General features: G+C 45.9%; 1 pseudogene; it reads left to right on the plus strand.

Annotated features, from left to right (window-relative positions):
• Window positions 1–458: 458 nt before the first annotated feature.
• On the plus strand, window positions 459–19,922 carry LOC146811657 (uncharacterized; annotated as a pseudogene).
• Window positions 19,923–24,124: the final 4,202 nt, after the last annotated feature.

The following is a 24,124-nucleotide window of genomic DNA, read 5'->3' on the forward strand; positions in this document are numbered from 1 at the left end:
ATCCTCTTGTTGACGGGGAGCCAGTGTAGGTCCCTCAGGTGTGGAGTGATATGGCTGCGGCGGGGGATGTCGAGGATCAGTCGGGCGGAGGCGTTTTGGATACGTTGTAGGCATTGCAGGTGCTTGGCCACGATGCCTGCGTAGAGAGCGTTGCCGTAGTCCAGCCTACTGCTGACGAGGGCCTGTGTCGCAGTCTGTCTTGTTTCGGTGGGGATCCACTTGTAGATCCTGCGAAGCATGCGGAGGGTGTTGTAGCAGGAGGAGGAGATGGCATTGACCTGCTTTGACATGGAGAGGGAGGAGTCGAGGATGAATCCTAGGTTGCGTGCGTGGTCGGTGGTGTTCCCAGTGTGGCTAACCACCAGGAGTCGTCCCAGGCTGAGGGGGATGATCCGAGGATGAGGACCTCCGTCTTGTCTGAGTTCAGCTTCAGTCGGCTGTTTCTCATCCATTTGGCGATGGCAGTCAAGCCCTCGTGGAGATTGGATTTGGCGGAGTGCGGGTCCTTGGTGAGTGAGAGGATGAGCTGGGTGTAGTCGGCGTAGGAGATGATGGTGAGGTCGTGCTGTCGGGCGACTTGGGCGAGGGGGGCCATGTAGACGTTGAATAGCGTCGGGCTGAGGGAAGATCTCTGGGGTACGCCGCAGATGATGTTGGTGGCTTCGGATTGGAAGGGAGGGAGGCGGACTCTCTGGGTTCTGTCGGAGAGGAAGGATGTGGTCCAGTTCAGGGCCCTCTCTTGAATTCTGGCTTCTTGGAGGCATGTCTTTAGGGTATGGTGGCAGACCGTGTCGAAGGCGGCTGACAGGTCCAGGAGGATGAGGGCCGATGTTTCGCCGTTGTCCAGTTGGGCCCTTATGTCTTCTGTGGCGGCGATGAGGGCTGTCTCAGTGCTGTGGTTTCTGCGGAATCCAGACTGGGACGGGTCCAGGATGCTGTTGTCCTCGAGGTGTCGGGTCAGTTGGGTGTTGATGATTTTCTCGATGACCTTTGCTGGGAACAGGAGCAGGGAGATGGGCCGGAAGTTCTTGAGGTCCTTGGGGTCCGCCTTGGGTTTCTTGAGAAGGGCGTTGAGTTTGGCGTGTTTACAGCTTTCCGGGAAAGTGGCAGTCTTGAAGGAGGTGTTGATCACTTTCTGAAGTTGGGGTGCGATGGTGGCGTCGGCTTTGTTGAATATGTGGTGAGGGCAGCGGTCTGATGGTGATCCTGAGTGGATGGAGTTCATGGTCTTGCGTATTTCGTCGTCGTTGACGTAGGTCCAGGATGTCAGGCGGTTGGTGCAGGTGAGGTTTGCGGGTGGGGTGGGGTCTGGCAATGCCGGGGGGGTCATTGTGTTGAAGCTGTCATGGATGTCGGTGATCTTGCGGTGGAAGAAGATGGCCAGTGAGTCGCAGAGTTCTTGTGAGGGTGGGATGTCGTTGCCATTGGCGCTGGGGTTGGAGAGTTCCTTCACGATGCTGAAGAGCTCTTTGCTGTCGTGTGCGTTGTTGTCTAGGCGGGCTTTGAGGGCAGCTCTCTTGGTGAGTCTGATGAGGTGGTGGTGTTTTCGGGTGGCGTCCTTGTTATCTAATCTGTGCACCCACCGTTGCTCTCGTCTGAACAGATGTGTAATATGATGACAACGGGTTCTTGCGAGGACTTTTATGAGTAATAACATTTTTTCTAGGGTCTCGTCACTCCCAAAGGCATGCTTTTTATTAGTTTAACATCGTCTCTCGATATTGCCGATTTTGAGGTTGGTTGCTCACACAAGTTTTGATAATTGTCCCAGGGTCTCGTCTCCTTTCATTATAAAAGACTCCACGCAGTTATAAAGACATGCTCCTTTAATTTTACAAACATCACTGAACCTTGCCGATTTTTAACAAGAATTACCTTATGACCGCTTGAACGGGAGCCCAGGTGCTTCATTTAGCAGATTCTTTGAGCATGTTTTTAATTTGAATTTCTCACGTGTTTTACCTCTTAATTTAAGGATGTCCTTAGTCAGCAGTATCTACGCACTGTACTTTTCCAAACTGTGATGAAGGGTTCCTTCCATCTCTTTTCAGTGACTGAATGATGCCTCTAAAAAACAGACACGCCGCGTTTGACATTTATTGCCACGTCTAGTGTAATTCGGTCAGACTCGTACTGACCACAAGGTACGTCATACTATTAGGCTGGGTGTGTTAGTCCTATCACATACTCTAAATGTACCATATGCTCAGTTTATTTCCTTAATTTTTCCAGTTGGACATTAATTGTCACTCTACTTCTCATCTGAGCCACCTCAGCCAATCTGGCTTTGAGTTCTCTGGTTCTCCACAAATATTCAGGTATGGACAAATCTCTAATCAACATTCCATCATGTTCTACAAACACTATTGGACACATATATAATTATTCCCCGTCATTTATCTAGATACCGGGCCTAATCCACCATTGATGTCCAGATGGAAGATTCCACTGGTGCCCTTCATCTTTAGGCCCCTTTGACTTGTCAATTGGGAGTCTATCCACTTTTGAATAACTGGTGAGTCTCCGCGCATTTCATCCACGTCACCTAATTGTAATTGCATATGGAACACACACTTATACAGATTTCTTCTGCAGACTGTCCCATACAACTCCCGTCCTGATGAAGACCAGCCTTTGACCTCCTCTACTTAGGCTGTTTTGCTAGGGTCGAAACGTTGACGGTTTTCTTGTCCATACATGTCCTAAGATGCCCTTCTAGCACAGAATTTATAGAATTATTAAGCTAAGGGCGTGTTTCGATATATTTTTGTTGTAACTACATGTACAGTATTATGTCACCCTTGTGTTTAAATACACAGATTCTGTCACTTGGTCACTATACTCACTATGTCACCATAATCACGCTCACATGCACCATTTTTATTTATTGAATTACCGGACAGCATTCTGTTCATTTTTGTTCTGTCGTGGTATTTGGTGACCCGTTGTATGAATCATTGAAAAACGTACAAAAAAACTTTCTTCCTTTTGTGTATATTTTTCTGGTGTGTTTCAATCATCTATTTAATTATAAAAACTACAAAGAAATTGCTGTCGACCCGACAGAACTGATTGTTGTTTATACTAATACATGATAGGACTCAGCATAGGTCTTAGAAAATTATTCCTATGCTCAACCCTTGGTAGCTTGGCTGCGAGCAGGCAGGCTTAACTTCAGAGACAGGTATGTAAAGCATTTAAAAACACCAATTCAGTAAATAATTTAGACACAGCACATAATACAAATCTAATCCAATTTAAAACAATAGGAAATATTTTTATCTTTGAAATGACACCAAAATGACCAAAATCCAATGTAGGGAACCGGAGATATGAATTTTCAAAGATTTAGCACTATATAGCACTTAGAAACATATAGCGCCTTATTGGTATACCACGATGGAGCCCTGAGTGGCTACCACTCACGGTAGGTCCCGGTCACAGTTTTTACCTTTGGACTGAGAAACTTTTCTGGAGCTTTTCTTCCCGTGGTCCCTCGAAGCTCTCAGCCAGTCCGGGTTCGGTGAGGGTTCACCGGCCTTGGATTTCTTCTACTCCCGGTCAAACTCTGGAAGTTGGACCTATGGACCTTTTAGAGGGATGAACCTGGATGTCTTGGCCGGCTCGCGGTTGAAGGCAGGCGGCTTGGCTGGCCAGGTTGAGTCGGTCCCTCTATGGAACTTTTTTCAAAGTTGCTCCAAAGTTCTCCAAACTTCTTGAACTTCTTCCTAAAGTTCCTCAAAGGGTACTAGCACAACAATAAATTTGAAGCAGGAGGGTCCTAGGGAAGTTTAAAGACCTGCGAAGGATTATATCCCCAAAAGGTATCAGACAAAAAACACGTACAAAATCCTTGGGTCTATTTCGTGTAGAATATGGGTGAGTACAGGATTGTAAGCCACAAATTATAACACACAGACCTAGCTGTGGGAAATTTCCTTTTCAGGACGAAATCCGTCATTCACCATAGGTGACATGCTTCATCATATGGGATTCTCCTCTCAAAGGAAAAACCTAGTTCCTTTGAGGGCTACAGCCACCTCTCTGAAAGGGAGGAGCTCAGGGATGTTTTAAATTTCTACTTGCTTGGGATATTCTAAATCCACATGTGATGAACAAAGTAGTGTGAGCAAGGGCGCAGCGCAAAGAAAGTAAAAAATGTGCAAGAAGTGTGAATAAAACTAGCTAGTGGGCGCAGAATATACGTTTTATTCGGGTGCACCCTCTGCCAGGGTTAAAAACAGGGCACCAGTGACATGGATTTAAGCCGCAGTGGTATGGTGGAAGGTAGTGGTCAACATGTTTCAGCCTAAAATGCCCCTGAGTCGGGCAAGGCTTTCTTCAGGACCTATACAGATGCTGCTGCTACAGTGCTCAAGTGAATAAACAAAAAAGGATATGAGAACCAGGAACGTTCATGGTCCATCTGCTCCGGAAGGTGACTTTACCTAATGGAAACAGAACCGTTCAATCAAATCTGTGCAACCTGTGGGAAGGTGGTATAACTAATGGCTTCAATCTATTATAAGTGAAAAAGGAACAAGAGTAACTCTTACCCGCTTTTGCTGGGTAAGGAACTCCACCTCGACCTGGTGACAGCTCAGGATGGGGCACCGCTCTGGAGGAAAAAACAATAGTGGTGCAACTGACATTTATACAGTATGTACTACTCAAAGTCTAATAACAGTGTAACTGAATCGTAAAAACTAGGGTAGTCATGAAGTAATAGGAGCAACAATTTAAGGAAAACCTGATGGAGTAAAAAGACTGGTACCAGGCGTCTAGCGTTAGTTATATTTCAATGATTAGGTCCTCACACATGTGCACATACAACTGGGATACACATGTGGCATCAAAACGTATGGAGCATCTAGGGATTTACACTTTCACCCAGGCAATTGCATTGCTGGGAAGTATGCAATGTGTCGACATTAAATCCACATTTTAACATCCTTATAGATGTCAAGCTATTTTATTAGCTTTGGCAGGCATTTGCAGCAAGTTCGTAGGTCTTTCAGTGAATCAGTATTCATGTTGGGGCGGTCAGTTCACGAAAAAAACTATATATATAATCCAGGGTCGTGGCATCAGAGCTTGTCTTTAGAATGGCTTATACAAGCTGCACATGTGTTTATGGAGGTTCACACATCTGACACTTTGAAAGGGCTTAGTAATGGGCTAATGCCCTAAGGCAGGGTCAAACTCACAAAAAAATGCAGCGAGTCTAGAAGCATAAGAAAGTATTCACTTCTTTTGGAGTTACTCAGGGTTGGTTAAAAAACAAAACAAGTCCCCTGGTGAGAGAGGCGCGCTCGGGTGCAGGCAGGCGGCCTGTAATAGCGGCGCAAGCAGCAGCCCTTTCTCCTGAGGGGTGGGGGAAGGAGGCAGCTCGAGCCACAGAGAAAGTGGACACCCACCATGAACATCAAGCATTGTCTGCTGCTGCATATGAAAGTTTAATTTTCAATAAACAAATGATTTGGGAAGCCGCACTATAAGAAAGGCATGCAGCCATGATTCTTCCAACTGAAATGCTGCATTCCAGTGAGTCCCACGTAACTAAACCAAAACAAGCACACAGAGTGGCCTTGGCTGTACCCCACCCCCTCCTCCAATGAGCGGCCACATCAGAGCTGCTGACTCCGGACCTCAGGATCAGTGTTGGAGCCGTGGAATGTAAACAAAGCACGTTGTGTCATCCAGCCTAAGGTAGGAACAGCTCAATAAATGAATAGTACACCTACTGTTCAACAACCAAGCAAAGGGGCCAGTAACCATGGGAGGATACAAATGAAGATATGGCCATCCTAAGGAGGGACTAACAAGCCTATTTATGAATCAGAAGCCTGCATTTACGAAAGACAAGACACAAGCCAATGGAAAATGTGGGCGGGGAAGTCGGCAGGACTTCTCTCCCGTACTGAAGTACCACATATCTTCCCGAGAGCAGGGCTTGCGTGCTGACTCTAGGCTTGACCTAAAAATGAGCACAGAGGGATATAAGGAAAGACGGAACCCTCCACTCAAATAGACACAATAGCAAAAACCCTTATTCCTTGCACCCTTTAGAGAAACTCTTCATAAATAAATTAAGAGCCCACTCACAAAACGTCAATGTATGGGGACTAGCCAGTATAATCATCTGGTCCGAAAAACCGTGATGTATACAATTCAATTCAAGAGTTCCAGCAGATAATAGAGATCCAGCAGATAACAGTGGAGAAAATCATATGTTCTAGTCACCGTAGTGATGCTCCGGGGCCAAATGGCCTCCCTCAATCCGCCATATTGGGCAAAGATACTAACAATATTATGTAATTATGATCTGATGAACGAAGAAATCCCCGATAAATAGAGGGGCTCAATTGTGGTCCCGATTTATATAGCTGGTCTAGCCTCGGACCCTGCTAACTACAGGCTAATAGCCTTAATGGATTGTGAAGCAAAGTTTTTTGCTAAATGTTTGCTGGCAGAGTTAACGGCTTGGGTGGGCACCAGTAAACTGCTGCCAATGAATCAAACAGGTTTTATTAAAGGCATGGGGACTATCATTAACATTCAAATGTTAGCTCTCATAATTTAAATGGCTAGGCACCGCTCATTGAATCTTCATCTGTGTTTTATCGATTTTAGCTCTGCCTTTGACACCGTGCAAAGGAACATACTTTGGAACAAGTTGTCGAAAATGGGAATTGCACCTAGACTGCTGAGAGCGATCCAACTGCTATATACTAATACCTAGACAAGAGTAAGGTTGGGCCAGGGTACAGCAGTGTAAAAAAAATGATAACAAGGAATGGTTTGAAGCAAGCAACCTTGTTCAACCTTTATCTTGCTGACATCTCTTCGGGGTTGAATAGTATTAACTCTCACTCTCCGTCGGTGGCTGGTTTTAAGGTCTCCCACTTATTGTATGCGGATGATATTGTATTAATAAGTTATACAGTGGTGGGGCTGCAGAGATTAATTAGTGAAACTGATCTTTATGGTTCGTCTCATGGGTTAAAGGTCAACTTAAAGAAGACAAAAACTATACTGGTGTCAAGGGGGACAGCTTCACGACCTTTATTGAGCATAGAAGGGTCGGTGTTAGAAACAATTTCAGAGTAGAACTATCTGAGCGTCATACTAGATGCAAGGGGATCGGGTAAGAATCAGTGTGCAGCACTACAGAGTAGAAATAACTCATTAACTGCAGTATTCGCTACCCTCCAGAATAACTAAAAAGGGCTTTCCCTCAAACCATTACTACAACTTATGTCATTTAAACATGTTCCATCTCTGACATATGGTGTAGAGATTTTAAGAGGATGTGCTGATAATATCATAGACAAGCTTGTGACAGGTACCTACAGTCGCCTGTTTAATCTCCCTCAGCAGATATCACCAGCGCAAATTTGACTTGAGTTCGGTCTTAAACGACAGAATTTAAACAGCTTAGGGGCATATGTGAAATTCTGTCATACACTTAGTGGGGATAATAACTCCACACAAATGACAGTGGTCTGGGACGCTATATGTGATAGCAAACATATGCAGGCCCATGAATATTTCAAATTGGCTATGGACAGGTTTAAGGCTGAACAATTTTGGGCTTTACCCCTCTCAGAGGTGGCATTTAACAAAGTTATAAATGGGTGCAGTAAAAAAAATGTCATCGCCACTGGATAGAGCAGTATTTTCAAAGAGATCCCATGCGTGGACAGGGATTGCTTCCTATGGCATGCTTAAACCTCAGAGTTATCTAGGGGATCTGAATAGCCAAAGGGCTAAGATGAAGTTTATGAGACTTCGATTTGGCAATAGCCAATTTCGTGGAGACACCCTAGCTGGGAAAAAGCTGAGTAGTGAAAGGAAGTGCCGTCTCTGTAATTACAAGAGAGAAGACATCTGCCATATCATTTGTAGCTGCCCAGCTTTAATAGTTGAATGTAGAAGACTGCTGAGGCTGGACTTTAATAGTCAACTGAAACAAACATGTTGACAAGCAGTCATAGCCTGCTTGCAGGGAGAATGTTTACAATATACTGGCAGATTTTTTTTAACAGTTGTCAATGAAGAGATTTTAGCATTTATTAATTGATGAAAAGTATTGTTAACTATGTGTTTTTTAAATAAGGGTACAGGACTGGTTCCGTATGAAATGTAAGATAATTGTATAAAGGTGTTTTATTGTAAGTTTGTATTAACTTAACAATACATTGTTTTCCATTTCATTTCAATTCAAAACAATGTTGCACTAGGTGCTTAATTGTTTCAGATTTGAATGAGTGAGGTTATGTTTGAAGAGTTTCTCTTAGGGGTGTGGAAAATAGGATGTGTGTGATTGTGACTGTATTCCAATATACCTTGTTCTGTCTACATACTTTAAGGCCTATTCTTGTTGTACTACAAATACTTTTGTCCTATACTCCAGGGTTCGTTGATCTGTCTCCCTGCCTCCAGTCTTGTTCGCATTTGTCTTACAAATTTCTTGGCTGTATTGAGGTCCCCCTTGTACGATCTGCATAATCTGTTTGTGTTTGCATTGCAGCTTCTTTGCTCTGTGTGCCTCTAGATTAGGCCTGGGTGGCAAATTCCGTTCCACTCGCGGAATTTGCGGAATAAGGGTAATTTCGCGTTCCGCGGAGAACGCGAAATTGCCAAAAAAAACTGCGTTCCGCGACTTCGCGAAATTTTTTGCTTGTTCGCATTCTCAATATGCGTGTTCCCGAGATATTTCACCCCGAGCACACAAACAGCGATCGCGAACAGGAAAAAAGTATCGCGAACAAGCAATTCCGCGTGTTTGCGGAATTTGTTCGCGGAGATTTTTTACCATTTTGCGGAGATTTGCGTAACGCGATTACGCAAATTCCGCCTACCCCTACTCTAGATGCACACTACCAATCATTGCTTCCCATATCTGCTTTTCATAGATTCCATTGTGTCTGTCTTGTTTTCCCAGATAATTAGGTGGGTTTGTCAGTTCTTTCTGAATATTGTCATGCTCTCTCCATTTTACGTTTCTAAGCATCCAGTGCTGCCTTTCAGCTCTGCCTTTACTATGCCTTATTACTGTATCATTACTCTCAACCCATTTCTCTTTCTTAGATTCCAGTGGTGCCTTTCTTGAGTCCCGATCCATCCCGATCTGTAATATTACTCTCATCTCATTCTCTGTTTCCTAGACTCCCGTTCTTACTTTCCTAAGCCTTTTCTTGTATTCCGTTCCCCTCATTATCTTCCCTTTTTCATTTCTTATATTGTGTTAAAAAAGTCGTTTTTTTTTTGGAAGAGCTGAAGGTGACTTTTGAGACTTGCTGCTTCTGTGCAAAAAGACCCACCTACCTTTCTCATTCCTTGCGAGGCTGCCGGGTGTCCCCAAAGAGCATTATTGTTCCTTGTCTTATTGTGGCCCTTGTTTGCTACAGGCAGTGCGGGCGTCAATTAGGGGTTGCAACAGTGACCCCCAGGCAACTGGTAATTACCCCTGCTACCTTGCTTTGCAACCCCTTGGCCAGCATAATCATCACTCACTTCTCACTCTTGTTTCCAGCCTCCCGGGGCTGGCACGCCAGTGCTTACATGGACCCAACAGTAATTTCAGAAAAATAATAATAATAAGTAACGCCACGTGACCACCCCCTAGTGGTGTGTTTATGCACCATGTGACCACCCCAGTGGTGTGTTTGCTCAGTGGCCCATCAATCTTTAGGGGCTCATGAAAGCACTACCAATTGCGGCCCTTGTATAATATCACCCAAATCATGTCACTATGCTTTTCCCCCGTCCTCTCCTCACACCCTCCCTCCCCTCGTCACACACCACAGCCTCTCTTCCTTCCAGGTCATCAGAAGACCTTGTGGTGGTGCTCTCTCTCAGAGGCTGGGCAATGATTGTGCATTGTGCAGACGGCTTCCGCCCAGGCCAGCAGCCAAGCCAAGCCCGGGCCCAGGTAGAATCCAAAAGCAACCAACAGCCGGTGGTAGTAAATGATAGCCCTGGCATAATTATTTGTTTTGCCTTGCCAGGCCCCTCGTTTCTGTCCCTTTCCTTCTGCTGTACTTTCCCTCACTTTGGCCAACATCACATGTCAGATAAACATTGTTGAGGGAAAGTAAGAAACAGTACCCCATTAGCAGTAGTCCCTGACACCCAGGGTCAGATTGGTATACCTGGTATTTGGGCTACGGGCAAAGGGCCAGTGCCTGAGGCTCAGTTGTATTTTTTTCTCCATTGGTGCACCCCTTTTAACCCCTTTGCCGCGGCAGGAATTCCGCCGCGGCGCTGGGGGGAGGTTTGGGGGCAGCGCGGTGGCGCTGTGCTCGTGACGGAACCGCTCCGCCACGAGCCACAGTTGAGCTGTGCTCATGACGGAGTGGTTCCGTCACGGCGCCGCTCACTTACGTTGGACGCCCGCACAGGCGGGGAAAACGCCCCGCGTGGGCGGAGCGGCAGCCAACGCCCGCGGCATGACGGAACCACTCCGTAATGAGCACAGCGCAACCGTGGCTCATGACGGAGTGGTTCCGTCATGAGCAGGGAAGGGGTTAAAAGGTTTTGCGGTGAGCTGACCTTTTCTTGTCTGGAGTTGCTAATGGCTATGTGGGGCATAAGCATGCTCTCTCAAAGCTTCCAGCAAGTACAGACTAAATCTTGTAATCTCACCACCTGTTAGGTGGGGCTGGCAGCGTCCTTATATATCCCCTGCTGGGCCCATACGCATATGGGGCTTGCTTGGGCCACCCATAGAAACAATCATTTGTGCAGATTGAGGCCAGCATAGGGGGGGGAATGAGTAGGACCAGCATCACTGAAGCTTAGCTGTAAAGAGCCTATAGACTGATTTACACATGCATGATTCATTGGCTCTGTATTGTGTGTATTGTGTGTGACTTAAAGTGCTCTGATACCCTACACTACTGGTATGAGTTGCACTACAAAATAATGAAATGCATGTGAGAGAGGGGCCACCAAAGATTGTCGCACTGGGTGCCACCAGCGCTAAAGCCGGCCAAGCCTCAAACACCACACATGTCACACATACATTTACAAGTCTATCATGCATAATATCCAAGAGACCAAAGGAAATAACACCTCTTCTGAATAATTATTTTTAAATGTATGTTAACTTGCTGTGCGTCTCTTGAATGCACGCATTTATTTAGAGGCAGTACCAGTGAGAGATGCGGTAGCATGAACACACAAAAACACTTTGGACATACATCAGCATCTCTTTTGTTTTAAAACTCTCACCACACCCATCTGCGGCCCATATCTTTTAATTAGAATTAGTTGAGCTAAAAACATGTATATTTTCCATTTTCAAAACATTTTCAGAACATTTAATATTAGAAACACCCTAACATTCCACATTTTAAAGTCTGTGCAATATACGCATTAGCCCTTCCACCAAGGCTTTAAAGGAGCATTCAATAAAAAAAATTAAAAAGACGCAAAGAGCCATTTTCAACCCATTTCTCACTGTATGAAGCCGGTAGCATCATACATATGACTCCTACCCTGGCACACCAGCGCATGATAGACACAGGTTATGTTATGTTATGGGAGCTTATATAGCGCGCAGCTACCTCCAACGGAGGTGTCCAGGCGCTGTTACTAATCATGTGGACCTGAACAGAAAGGAGCTGTGACCAGTGAGGAGATGAATCAATGCAAAAGAAAAAGCCAGGTTTTCAAGGCCTTTCTGAAGACATTTTCTTTCTCAAGCGCTCTAAGATCCTTCGGCATAGAATTCCAGATAGTGGGTGCCCGGACAGAAAATGACCGACCGCCCATTCTGACCTTTCTAAATTTTGGTACCTTAAGAAGATTCAGATTATTAGATCTTAAAAGTCTATTTTGCGAGTACCTTTGAATTCTAGCTCTAAGATATAGAGGGCCGATATTATGCAAGGCACGATGGATTAGTACCATAGCACTAATGGGTTGGGATCCTGAGCAGCCTCGCTGGAGCCCAGGTGCAGTGGGAGATTCACAACTCCGCCTCCTGGCTGGATCCGGCTTTATGTTGCCCTTGTCCCTGCCCTGTCAGATTCTCTGCACATGTGCTGCAGCATTGCTGTCCCTGCAAGCCCACGGACCTTGGGAGTACTGCAAGGGTGCAAAGAGGGAGAACTAGGAGAAAACTTAACAAGAGGCAGGGAAAAGAAATGGTAGAGGAGATCCTAAAGAAGAAGAGATAGAGCAGGTAAGGTGTGTGATAGGAGGGATGAAAAGACAGAGATAGGGCTTTGAAAAAAGTAAGAAACACAGAAAGACACAAAGATTGAAAGAAAGTGCTGAATGGAATGAGTATAATTTTGCCAAAGGAGCGTAGGTGAATGAAAGACAGATTAGTAAAATAGAGACAGTGAAAACATGAACAAAAAGAATGAGAAGTATTGAGATTAAGGATGGTGAACCTGACTATGGCTAAGCCACCTTCCTCACTCTCCAACCTGCCAGAGCAAGAAAGCAACCAGAGACGTTTTAAGGAATGAGCTATGTGGAAAACTGCTAAAGCCCCTACCTTCCAAGATCCATTCTGATAAAATTATCTCTCAAGCTCTTTTTTCTGACCTCTCCCTCTCTCTAACTTTGTATTTCTTTCTCTCTTAAAGACAAAAGCAGTGCATGGTGAGGGCGCAAGTAATAGTTACCTTAGCGTTAATTTCAGTGGTTTTGTTGTTTCAAATAGTATGTTTTACGTGACATTGTCACCTAACTACAACATCTCTTAAACCTTTGTTTTTCCCAGTGAATTTCTAAAGTTTTGTTAATATAAAGTCAGATATTCCTACAATTTCTTACTATAATGTCACTTAAACCTTTTTTTTTCATGTAACTTCTAGGGTTTTTGTAACGTAAAGTAAGATGTCCATCACAATGCACAGCAAGGGGGTTGGAAGCAGGGTCTGGCCTGCCATTGTCCATTGTGCTGCCCCTGTCTAAACTTGCTGCCCCTAACCCCCCTCCTCCTTGCCCTCCATTGTCCAAGTCCATACTCCTCCACCATGTCTAGCCTTGTGTGGCTGTTTTTCTAACACTGCCCTACCCTGCACAGTTAGCTTGCTGTCCCTACCCACTGCCTCCTTGCCCTCTGTTATCCGAATCCATGCACTTGCCCCCTTCCTCCTGCCCTGCATGGTCCGATGTTTCCTCACAGTCCGGTGTGCAATGTTTACTCACTGTTATGTGCAGAGTACCATGCCATGCCATAACCCTTTTTTCTGTATGTTTGACATTTTAGCAGTGGAATTGCAGAGTTCAGCTGCAAAAAAAGGAACACAGCAAAATGTATTTCCCTACTAGAAAGAACCCAAAGATACAAAACAAAGATCAATATTGGATTTTTTCGCTAAAAAAAGAAGTTCAGAGGACACTCCTACAGGTTCTAATGAAGGCAAGAAAACCAAAGAGATGCCTGATTCAGCTCTGTCTAGCAGTGAAGACATCTGCTCACATTCTTATGAAAACCTTGAAGCATCTAATACTGCCATGCTAGCTGCTTCTCCCTGTGTTGATGAAAGTCCTACCATCATTGGCATTAGACAGCGCTGAGTGTTCATTTCACACTGAGGTTGAAGATTCATCTTCTTATGTTGTCAGCTTAGACAAGAGTATTTTTGAAGAGTGACATAATAGAGACACTGCAAAACAACAAAACTAGTCAGACATCAACATCAAAATCCCACCTGGCAAGAGAGTTCTTGGCAGACGACTTGTCACTGAATCATTATACAGTGGTGGGTGTAAGCTATGAGGACGGGGGGGGGGCAGGCAAACCACCACTGCCAGTGTCATGGCGTCCAAGTGGAGAGGGGAAGGGATGGAAGCAGAGGGCAGGGGGAAAGGAAAAAAAAAAATAAGTCACTTACCTCATCCTTACATTCTTGCTTCTCCCGATCTTCTTCTCCACTCCGGCAGAGGCCCAGCCAGCTCCCTCAACCAATCCTGGCACTGCTCTCATGCTGTGAGAGCAGTGCCAGGATTGGATGGAGCATGTCGGCTGGACGTTCCTTCAGGCCTTTTAGGCCTGTGCTTGATCTCCATCCAGCTGTCTAAGTCAGCTAGGAGGAGACTTTTAAAGTAGGCATGTCACTTTGGCCGGTGCAAGACAGCTGGCCAAAGTGACTTGCACACTTTGGATCATCCAGTTAGCCATTACTCTTGTCCTCTGCTGCCAATTAGCATAGTACAAGCCCATATGTCTCAGGGCTCAGGGAAGGCTGGCTGCTGCAGTGCGCGAGTGTGCACATCAGAAAAAGAAAATGAAAATTTAATATTTTCATTGCCATTTCATTTTTCCTGCAAGGCTCGCAGCTGGCAAGGGAGGGATACTCCCTCGCTCAAGTGTAGAAACTGCCGCTGTCATTATACCACCCAGTGCAACCAAAACTTCAAACATTCTCTTTAACTGCATGCAGTAGGTTTAATTGAGATTACAAAACCCATCCTTGGTTAAAGTATTCAATCCGTAAAGATGCTGTTTATTGTTTTGCATGTAGGCATTTTAGTATTGGTTTTGTGGGAGGAGCAGGACGTGAACCTGGTAAGGTTGCGTTTGTTGATATTGACTTCATTAAGTGGGAAAAGCTTACTTGTTCTTCTTTGGGGAGGGGAGCGACCTTTGACCCTGCTTCAGGTAGGTCGCTCCCCTCACCGCCACGCAGCCCCCTGTGTGCCCTGCAGGCCGCCGTCTGCCGCTCGCTGCTGCCGCTTGCACTGGTTCCTGACTGCCTGTGTTCGCTGTGCCTTCTGCACCCCAGCTAACCTTTGTCTTCTGTACCCCAGCTAACCCTTGACTTCTGTACCCCTCAGCCAGCCCCGTTTTCTTCTGTGTCCACCGCCCTGATTTTGCCTTCTGTACCCCTGCCCGGTTTTCCCCCTCGCACCCTTCCTTCTGCTCCGTTGCCCCCGCCGCTCCTTTCCCGCCGCTGCGTCCCTGCGGCCCCGCCCCCTTGATCCCCATTGGCCGCCCCACTCCCGCCTCCCAGCTGCTCCTCCCTCCCGCTTCCACTCATATGGAGGCGCGCCTAAGGCAAGCCCGTCTGCGCCCGTCCGCGCCTGGCCCGCGCCCAGCGCCCGAACCCCTGGCCCCCGAGGACCCTATCACACCCGCCAGACGTACGACGCCGCCACCCTCAACGCACTCAACACCGGCCGAACTGCGGGATGCTACCAAGCCACCCCGAGACGCACCCACGGACCCTTCAGCTGCCTCGCCTGCCAGTTCACCTGCATCCGGACCTGCCCCGTACCAGCACCCGCCAAGCCGAACACCAGCAGCAACCACCTCAAGTGCATCCTGCTCAACACCCGCTCCGTCCACAGACACACCATCGAACTCTGGAACCTCCTCGACACCACATCTCCAGACGTTGCCTTCCTCACGGAAACCTGAATGAACGACTCCTCAGCGCCCGACATCGCCATCGCCATCCCAGAGGGATACAAGATCACCCGGAGAGATCGCAACAACCAGACTGGAGGAGGCATCGCCATCATCCCCAAGAACACCATCCGCATCACGACCAACACCGACGACACCCTGACTACCGCCGAACACCTACACTTCCAGATCCACACCGACCCTAAGACCACCCTCAGAGGCACCCTGATCTACCGACCCCCGGGACCACGCACACCATTCAGCGAAGACATCGCTGACTTCATCAGCCCGCACGCCCTCCACTCCACTGACTACATCCTCCTGGGGGACATCAACTTCCACCTGGAGAACAACAATGACCACAACACCACCACCCTGCTTGACAACCTCGCCAACCTCGGACTCAAGCAGCTGGTGTCCACCCCCACGCACCTCGCCGGACACACACTCGACGCCGTCTTCTCATCAAGCAAAGACATCGCTTTCAGCCACGCCACTGGACTCCACTGGACGGACCACAGCTGCGTCCACTTCACCTTCAGAAGAACCACGATCCACCACCACCAACAACAGGAGGCTCGAAGAAGCTGGAACAAGATCACAGCCGATCAGCTCGCCACTTCCCTGAGCCAGCACCCTCCAGCCAGCTCAGCGAACCCTAGCCAGGCCGCCGACAACCTCACGAAGTGGATCAGCACCTGCGCGGACGAACTCGCCCCACTGAGGATCCCGCCCAGCAGACCCGGCAGCAAGAAGGCCCCATTGTTCACCGACGAACTCAAGAGCTCCAAGAAGAACTGCCGAGCCCTCGAGAAAGCCTGGAGAAGCGAGCCAACACCGGACAACATGACCACCCTCAAGCTCGCCACCCGGAAGCACCATCAACTAATCCACGCCAACAAGAAAACTGCATTCAAGGACCGGCTGGACAACAACGCACACAACTACAAGGAACTCTTCAACATCGTGAAAGAGCTCTCCAACCCCAACGCCGGAAACAACGACATCACCCCATCGCAAGACCTCTGCAACTCCCTCGCCTCCTACTTCCACAACAAGATCGCTGACATACACAACAGCTTCATCCCACAAACAACGCCCCCCACGACCGCACCAACGCCCCCCACCACCACCCTCAGCGCCTGGACCCCGATCAACACAGAAGACACCATCCGCACGATGAACTCTATCCACTCCGGATCTCCAACCGACCCCTGCCCTCACCACGTATTCAACAAGGCCGACGCTGTCATCGCACCCCACCTACGGGACATCATCAACACCTCCTTCGACACCGCCACCTTCCCCGAGAGCTGGAAGCACGCCGAACTCAGCGCTCTACTAAAGAAACCAACAGCGGACCCCACCGAACTCAAGAATTACCGCCCCATCTCGCTCCTCCCGTTTCCAGCCAAAGTCATCGAGAAGACCGTCAACAAGCAGCTGGCCGCCTTCCTCGAGACGAATGGATCCCTCGACCCCTCACAGTCTGGCTTCCGAGCCAACCACAGCACCGAGACCGCCCTCATCGCTGCCACCGATGACATCCGAGCCCTGATGGACAACGGAGAGGCAGCGGCCCTCATCCTCCTAGACCTCTCCGCGGCATTCGACACTGTCTGCCACCGCACCTTAGTGCAGCGCCTCAGCAACGTCGGAATCCAGGAGAAGGCACTGGAATGGATCATCTCTTTCCTCGACGGAAGGACACAGAGAGAGTAGCCTACCACCGTACAAGTCGGAGGCCACCGAAGTCATCTGCGGCGTACCCCAAGGACCCTCACTCAGCCCCACCCTCTTCAACGTCTACATGAGCCCCCTCACGGCCATCGCACGCCAACACAGCCTCAACATCATCTCCTACGCCGACGACACCCAGCTGATCCTCTCCCTGACCAACGACCCCGCCGCCTCCAGAGCCAACCTCCACGAAGGGATGAAAGACGTAGCCGAGTGGATGATGACCAGCCGCCTGAAACTGAACTCAGACAAGACGGAAGTCCTCATCCTGGGCTCCTCGCCCTCTGCCTGGGACGACTCCTGGTGGCCCCCCGCCCTGGGCACCGCACCCAAACCGACAGACCACGCACGAAACCTGGGCTTCATCCTGGACTCCTCCCTCTCCATGACCAGACAAGTCAACGCCGTCTCCTCGTCCTGCTTCAACATCCTGCGCATGCTACGGAAGATCTTCCGGTGGATCCCCACCGAGACCAGGAAGACGGTCACCCAGGCGCTTGTCACCAGCCGACTGGACTACGGCAACGCCCTCTACGCCGGAACCACCGCCAAGCTCCAGAAGAGACTCCAGCGGGTCCAGAACGCCTCAGCCAGACTCATCCTCGACATCCCCCGAAGCAGCCACATCTCCGGACATCTGAGAGACCTGCACTGGCTCCCCGTCAACAAGAGAATCACCTTCCGTCTCCTCACCCACGCACACAAAGCCCTACACGACCAAGGCCCGAGCTACTTCATCAACCGCCTCAACTTCTACGCTCCCAAACGCTATCTCCGATCAACCAGCCACGCCCTCGCCGCCGTCCCCCGCATCCGAAGAGCGACAACTGGAGGAAGGTCCTTCTCCTACCTGGCCGCCAAGACCTGGAACTCCCTCCCGACCGACCTGCGCCTGACCCAAGACCACCTCCCCTTCAGGAAGAAGCTCAAGACCTGGCTGTTCGAGCAGTAGCGGCACCCCCCCCCCCCCCTAGCGCCTTGAGACCCTCCGGGTGAGTAGTGCGCTTTATAAATGGCTTTGATTGATTGATTGATTTGTCCAAACATTCACAGTCAGAAAAGCATAAATCTTCAGTTATTGCTTGGACCAACTTCAAAAGATTACAGCAGCCTACAAACCGTCAGCAGTCAGTTTCTTCCATGAAAGTAAGAGGTGCAGAGCAGTAAATTGAGGAGAATAGACATGTCAAGCATTTGCTTAAGGTAGTATGTTTTTTGGGTCATCAAGGGCTCGCATTCGGTGCCACTGATGAAACTGAGCATTCTCACAATAGGGGAAATTTCATAGAATTCTTGGAAATAATTTCTGATTAAGATAAAAGCTTAAAAGGAAAAATTCCAGGAGGTGTGGGCACTTTACCTCTCCTGATTCCCAAAATTACATATCTCTCGTGGCAATGCTTGTCCATGAATGCATTGTCAAAAAAGTGAAAAAATATTTTGCAGTGCTAGTTGATGAAACCAAAGATGTCTCACATAAAGAGCAGCTGAGTTGTATCATCTACTTTGTGGATGGTGATGGAAATGTTCAGGAGAATGCACTAGGGTGTTACCAAATGTAAAAGTTAGATGTCCTCCAGCCTTGCTGCAGCCAGTGCTGAAGTAGTACAGAAAGCTGGACTTGACTGGAAGGAATGTGTTGCACAGTGCTACGATGGAGCATCCGTTATGAGTGGGTGTATTAATGGTGTCGAAGCAAAAACAAGATATATTGCATCACAAGCCATTTATATACACTGCAATGTCCATTGCCTAAACCTTGCATAAGTGCAAACAGTAAATTACATACAACCAGTATAACATTTCTTTTCAATATTGCAAGCTGTTTATGTTTTTCTTTCACAAAGTTCACCAAGGCATGAGCTCCTTGCGAAAGGTCAGAAAGAGAGTTATCTGCATGTAATTAAACTAGAAAGACTCTCAAGTACGAGGTGGTTTTACTGGTACTCCTGTGTAGATGCAATTTGAGTCTATTATCGTTTATCTCCATGTAGTAGAATCACAATCACAACAACGTGACAAGGAGGTTAGTTCAGAAGCCAAAAGACTTAAGCATATTGAAAACATTAGTTTCTTGCTTATATTGCAGTGTATGGGACTCATTCTCTGAAAGATTCACAGGCTATTTGATGTTCTACAGAGCAAAGACCTTGACTTGCCGAGAGCATGTGATCTAATTAAGTCAACAAGAAGTGATTTATTGGAACTTTATCAAGACAGTCAGTGGGCAAAATTGTTAAGTCAGGCTAAGGAATTAGTTGAGCAGTGTGGAATTGAGATTCAAGAAAAATCCAATCCATGGGCTCCACTTTTGAGACACTCTAATTTGAATAACAAACTGATAGATTATTTTGTCAGTACCTCTGTAAGGAAAATATCCACCCATTTTGATGTCTTAAAAAGTCAAACGCCACTGTCTGTTTGATTAAAGCAGGAAGTTTATTTCTCTACTTTGGATAGATTTGTAAATGAATTTGATGCTCGATTTGCAGACAACATTGGCCTCATGTCTGCTGTTGGACTGTTCCATTGAAAAGCTACACATTGTTGGGACTTTTACTGTACATTAGTTATTTTTGACAAATATCCAGAGGCTCCAGTAGATTGAAGTCTTCTACTATTTGAATAGAAGACTGCTAAATTGTATAATTCAGACAACAATGTACCAGGTATTCACTGTCAGGCAATAGCTCATGTATCTACCAGGAGCGTTTCCTCAGGTTTTGGATCTTTTACATCTAGTTCTTATATTACCTATTACTATTGCTGCAAATGAGAGATTCTTCTCCTGTATGAAAAGGGTAAAAAAATTACCTGCACATTAAATATGGAGATAATAGACTCATTGATGTAATGCTAATGGCTTGTGAATCTACTGAGGTTAAGCTGCTAAACATGAACGAAGCCACCTACAGATTTATTTACATGCATCACCGGAGGTATCCTCTTCAAAAATAAGCTGGTCCTTTTCCTCATTCATAGAAGCAGCTTCAGAGAAGCAGAGCAGCAGCATCACACTTTGCCAGGCAAACAACAGTTACTCCTCAATCAGTCTCTATTCCCTTTAAGGCCTATGCCACCTGAAGAGACCTGCCAGTGATCACAGAGGCCAATAGACTATGCAGGAGCAGCCACCACACAGCCATGCAGTATCGGCCTCTCCCGATGGCCAGGCAAACAACAGTTACTCTTCAATCAGTCTCCATTCTGCTTGAGGCCTATGCCACCCGAACCAGTATTACAAAGCACTGTTAGCCACTTGACTTCTAGTAACCAAGCACTTGCTGTCCACTGATTTGTTTTCTCATCAAGACTGGCAATTATCTGTACAGCAACTATTCTTTGTACCTTCAAGTTGCCTACTCGGAAATATGAATACCATATCTGTGGCACTGTCAACCTATTCTGGATTTCATATTAGCTGATCATCAACTTACCCTCAAGTCAGCCTCTACATAGGAGGATGCCCCAATCATCACTAGAACCAGCTGCTGCTCATACCATAGGATACAGTCCTAGATGGGGACATGTGAACTTTTGGCCTCTTTCTATCCACCCTGTCAGCACCTTCTTCTTCCCAAGGAAGCTGAGTAGCAGCATCTCTTCTTATTAGTAATGCAGTATCAACATGACAGCCAGTATCTCCGTCTATGTGATTAAAATCTACCCAAGTTTTTGGAACACTTTAAATTGCTAATGCAGATATAATGATCAACACAAGTGTACTGTACCAGTGATGTGCATGTTTTATGTAGAAGAAATTAATGATAGTAAACCTGGAAGGGTTCAATGGCTCCACAGGTTTAGAAGTATGTATACCATGCCATGGAAAGGAAGGTTACTGGTAGAACTTAACCTGCATTAAATTGCATTGTGTTCAGTGTTCCAAGACTTAGATTTAATTACATGGTACTGTTAGTTTCTGAAACAAATGATAAAGTGAACTTGTTTTCAACATTATAAGCCCATCACCTTCCCACCATTATATAAGTTATTTGATATTGATAATGGCTGATTTCAACTTGACTAGTGTATTCTCCATTGTTTCACACTATGTGATAGATTCTTAATCAATGTACATTATCTTAATCGTATATCTGAAGATACTACCTGAAACAATATCTGCAACTTCATTTTCAATAGGATTTGAAGTATTTTTGTCAACGGTCATGCAATGTTGCTTCCTTTGATTTCATAGGGGTCCAAAGGGCAGGTTATGTCACTTCCTGTGATGTCACCAGGTCAAAGTTCGTGGGATGTCACTTCCTGTGATATTATCGGGATGGGTCATAAGGAGGGTGATGTCACTTCCTGTGATGTCATCAGGTCAAAGTTCATGTGATGCCACTTCCTGTGACATCAGGCAGGGGTCACATGGCATATGATTTCGCTTTCGCTACCCTTGGCATTTTGATAAATTGAAGGCCATGAAAGGCGAGTAATTTTCCATGGAGCATATAAGCTACCATTTATGAAAAATGTTCTACTGTTCTCTTGTTGTTTACTTTCCTGTGGTTCATACTTTGGCCCTTTTCATTGGTTCTTTATTTTCATATAAATTGTCCACCTAGTTTTGTCTTTTGTAGCTATTACCCAGCACCTGTCCAGTCTTTGGAAAATGGGGCTAGATGTAGGTCGCAAACTGCCCAATTCGCAGGATCAGGCTGTTTGCTTCTGCAAAAATGCATTTTGTATCCATCAATCCAAATTGTGATTTGGTAACTGAATTTACATAGTAATTCTGTATTAGGAAGAGTCGTGTTGAGGGCGTCTCTTCCTGATACCAAATCGGTATGGTATGTATCACTGTATTGCCACCGAATTCCGGCTGCAAAACAGTAATACTTTACCACCAGTTTAAAACTGGTGGTAACCCCTTCACAAAGGAGAAGGGATCCCCTGGGTACCCATACCCCTTTGAGAATGTAAATAAAAATATTTTTTAAGAGCAGGCAGTGGTCCACGGGCCACAGATTACGCCTAAAAAATGAAACTGCATGGTTTCATTTTTTTCTTTTGAATGCATCACACTTTCCTTTAACGATAATGGGCTTAAAAAAAAGATTGCTGTATTAAAAGCAATTACATACATGGTGGTCTGCTGACCTCAGCAGGCAACCATCCCTGCGATGCCTAATGGGTCACGAGCTGGGTCAACTTGCGACCCATTACGATTTGAAAATTATCAAGATGTCCTATTAGGTCGTAGGCCGATTTGCAAATTTGCAGATTGGTCGCAATCTCCTTCTAGATTACAGATAGTTCATCTTCTATGTTAAACTCCTCCTCCGAAAATTCCTTTGTTGTTGCAGAAAGCAAGATCTCCTTGAGGGCTAATCAAATCTGACTCTCTGCAGGGGTCTAGAAAGACTTAAACATATCTGTGGTGCATCTCATTTCTACCAGGTCCACACACACAATGTTTGTTTAATTTTATTCTACATGGATTAACAAATTTGAAGCACAACAATATTGAGTCTTGTCAAACATTCTTCACTTATTCACTGAAGAAGTCCTATGTTTTCAGGAAAAAACACATTGGTAGATGTATGCTTGAATACTTCAGAAGAGTACAATGAGTTCTCTCATTATTGATTGATAGTACACAAAACATTAAACAACTTAAAGTTCTTCCTTTGCAATGGCGTTTCCGTCTTTTTTCTTCTCCCGTATTTCAGCTTTTTCTGTTTTGGCCTCTCTTGTGTCAGTACACGTCTGAGGTTGAAAAATAAGCGCCACTCCCCAAAATTCAGGACTGGTGCCCCCACAGGCAACCACTGGCTCAAATTAAGCATTGTTTGTTGGTCACAAAAAAATTGCTACAGTCCACTGGTTGCTAAGATGAAATAGGTATGGCAGGTGTTTTGGAGCTTTTCCATTTATACGTTTTTTAATTAGACATAGGCCCCTTTGTTGGATTTGACATAATTTTTCATGGAAGTCACTTGATCATTTTTACTCAAATTAATAATCATGTGTATGGTCGTGTTTGCACCAACTGCAGCATTTGTTTTCATGAGACTTAAACATATGGCTGTACAGCATTGAAGTCTGGACATCACCGTTGAACAAATTAGTAGTTTATGATGCACCAATGTCAACACAGGACACATTCTTATCAGGTTATGTAAATGTGGTTGGACAGTTTTACGGTGGGGTGATTCAATTATTCAAATGATTTAACTGAGAATAAAAGAGTAAACCCAAGTATGTGCCCCCTAGCATGGCTACTGATTGGCTCATCTGAGAATCTTAGGTTTAGCATTGTTCAGTCGGAAGTCGTTTAGCCTCATGTAGTGTTTTGTTATCAAAAGCCAGTCATAAATACAGTTTTCCTTATTATAAGTGCTAATTGGATCAACTAGCAACAGTGAAAGCCCCTTAATCAAATAACCATGCCAAAAGTAACATATATGTGATCAAGAGGCAAAGAGATATAACCCTGTAAGAAACTGCAATTTAGAGTGGTCTCTTTGGAGGTGTATTGAATTACCTAGATCAGTTTTCATTAATTTTTGAGGAAGGATATGGGGCAAATCCATACTTCAGCGGAGGTATTAAATCATTTTTTTACAAGATCCTGGTGTACCTCGTGATCCACTGTAGTGAAGGCAGTCAAGAGGACAAAAAAGGTCCATGCTAGTGGCCACCCTTGATCCTCTTTCCCTGCTGAACATAAATATAGAATGTTGTCCTTCAAGAGGATCAATAATAGGAGTGTGCAAATTGTATGCAACTTGCTTTCAGGTAATTACACTAAATTATATGAAGTGTACAAAATACAAAACATTATGCATAATTGTCTAAAATGAGAAACTGAAATTTTGTGCAATATTTTATCACACAATGTGCCCTTGCATCAATTTTTGGTGTGAGGATACATTTAAAAAATACACAGTGAAAAACAGCTGCTTGCATTCTATTGTTCCTGCCAATTGTTGTAAGTTTTTACCACAGATTGTGCACAGTAAATTCTAACAGTAAATACTGCATAATTATGCAAAGTGG

The sequence above is a fragment of the Triturus cristatus genome, chromosome 7 (assembly GCF_964204655.1).
Source record: "Triturus cristatus chromosome 7, aTriCri1.1, whole genome shotgun sequence".
Taxonomy (NCBI): domain Eukaryota; kingdom Metazoa; phylum Chordata; class Amphibia; order Caudata; family Salamandridae; genus Triturus; species Triturus cristatus.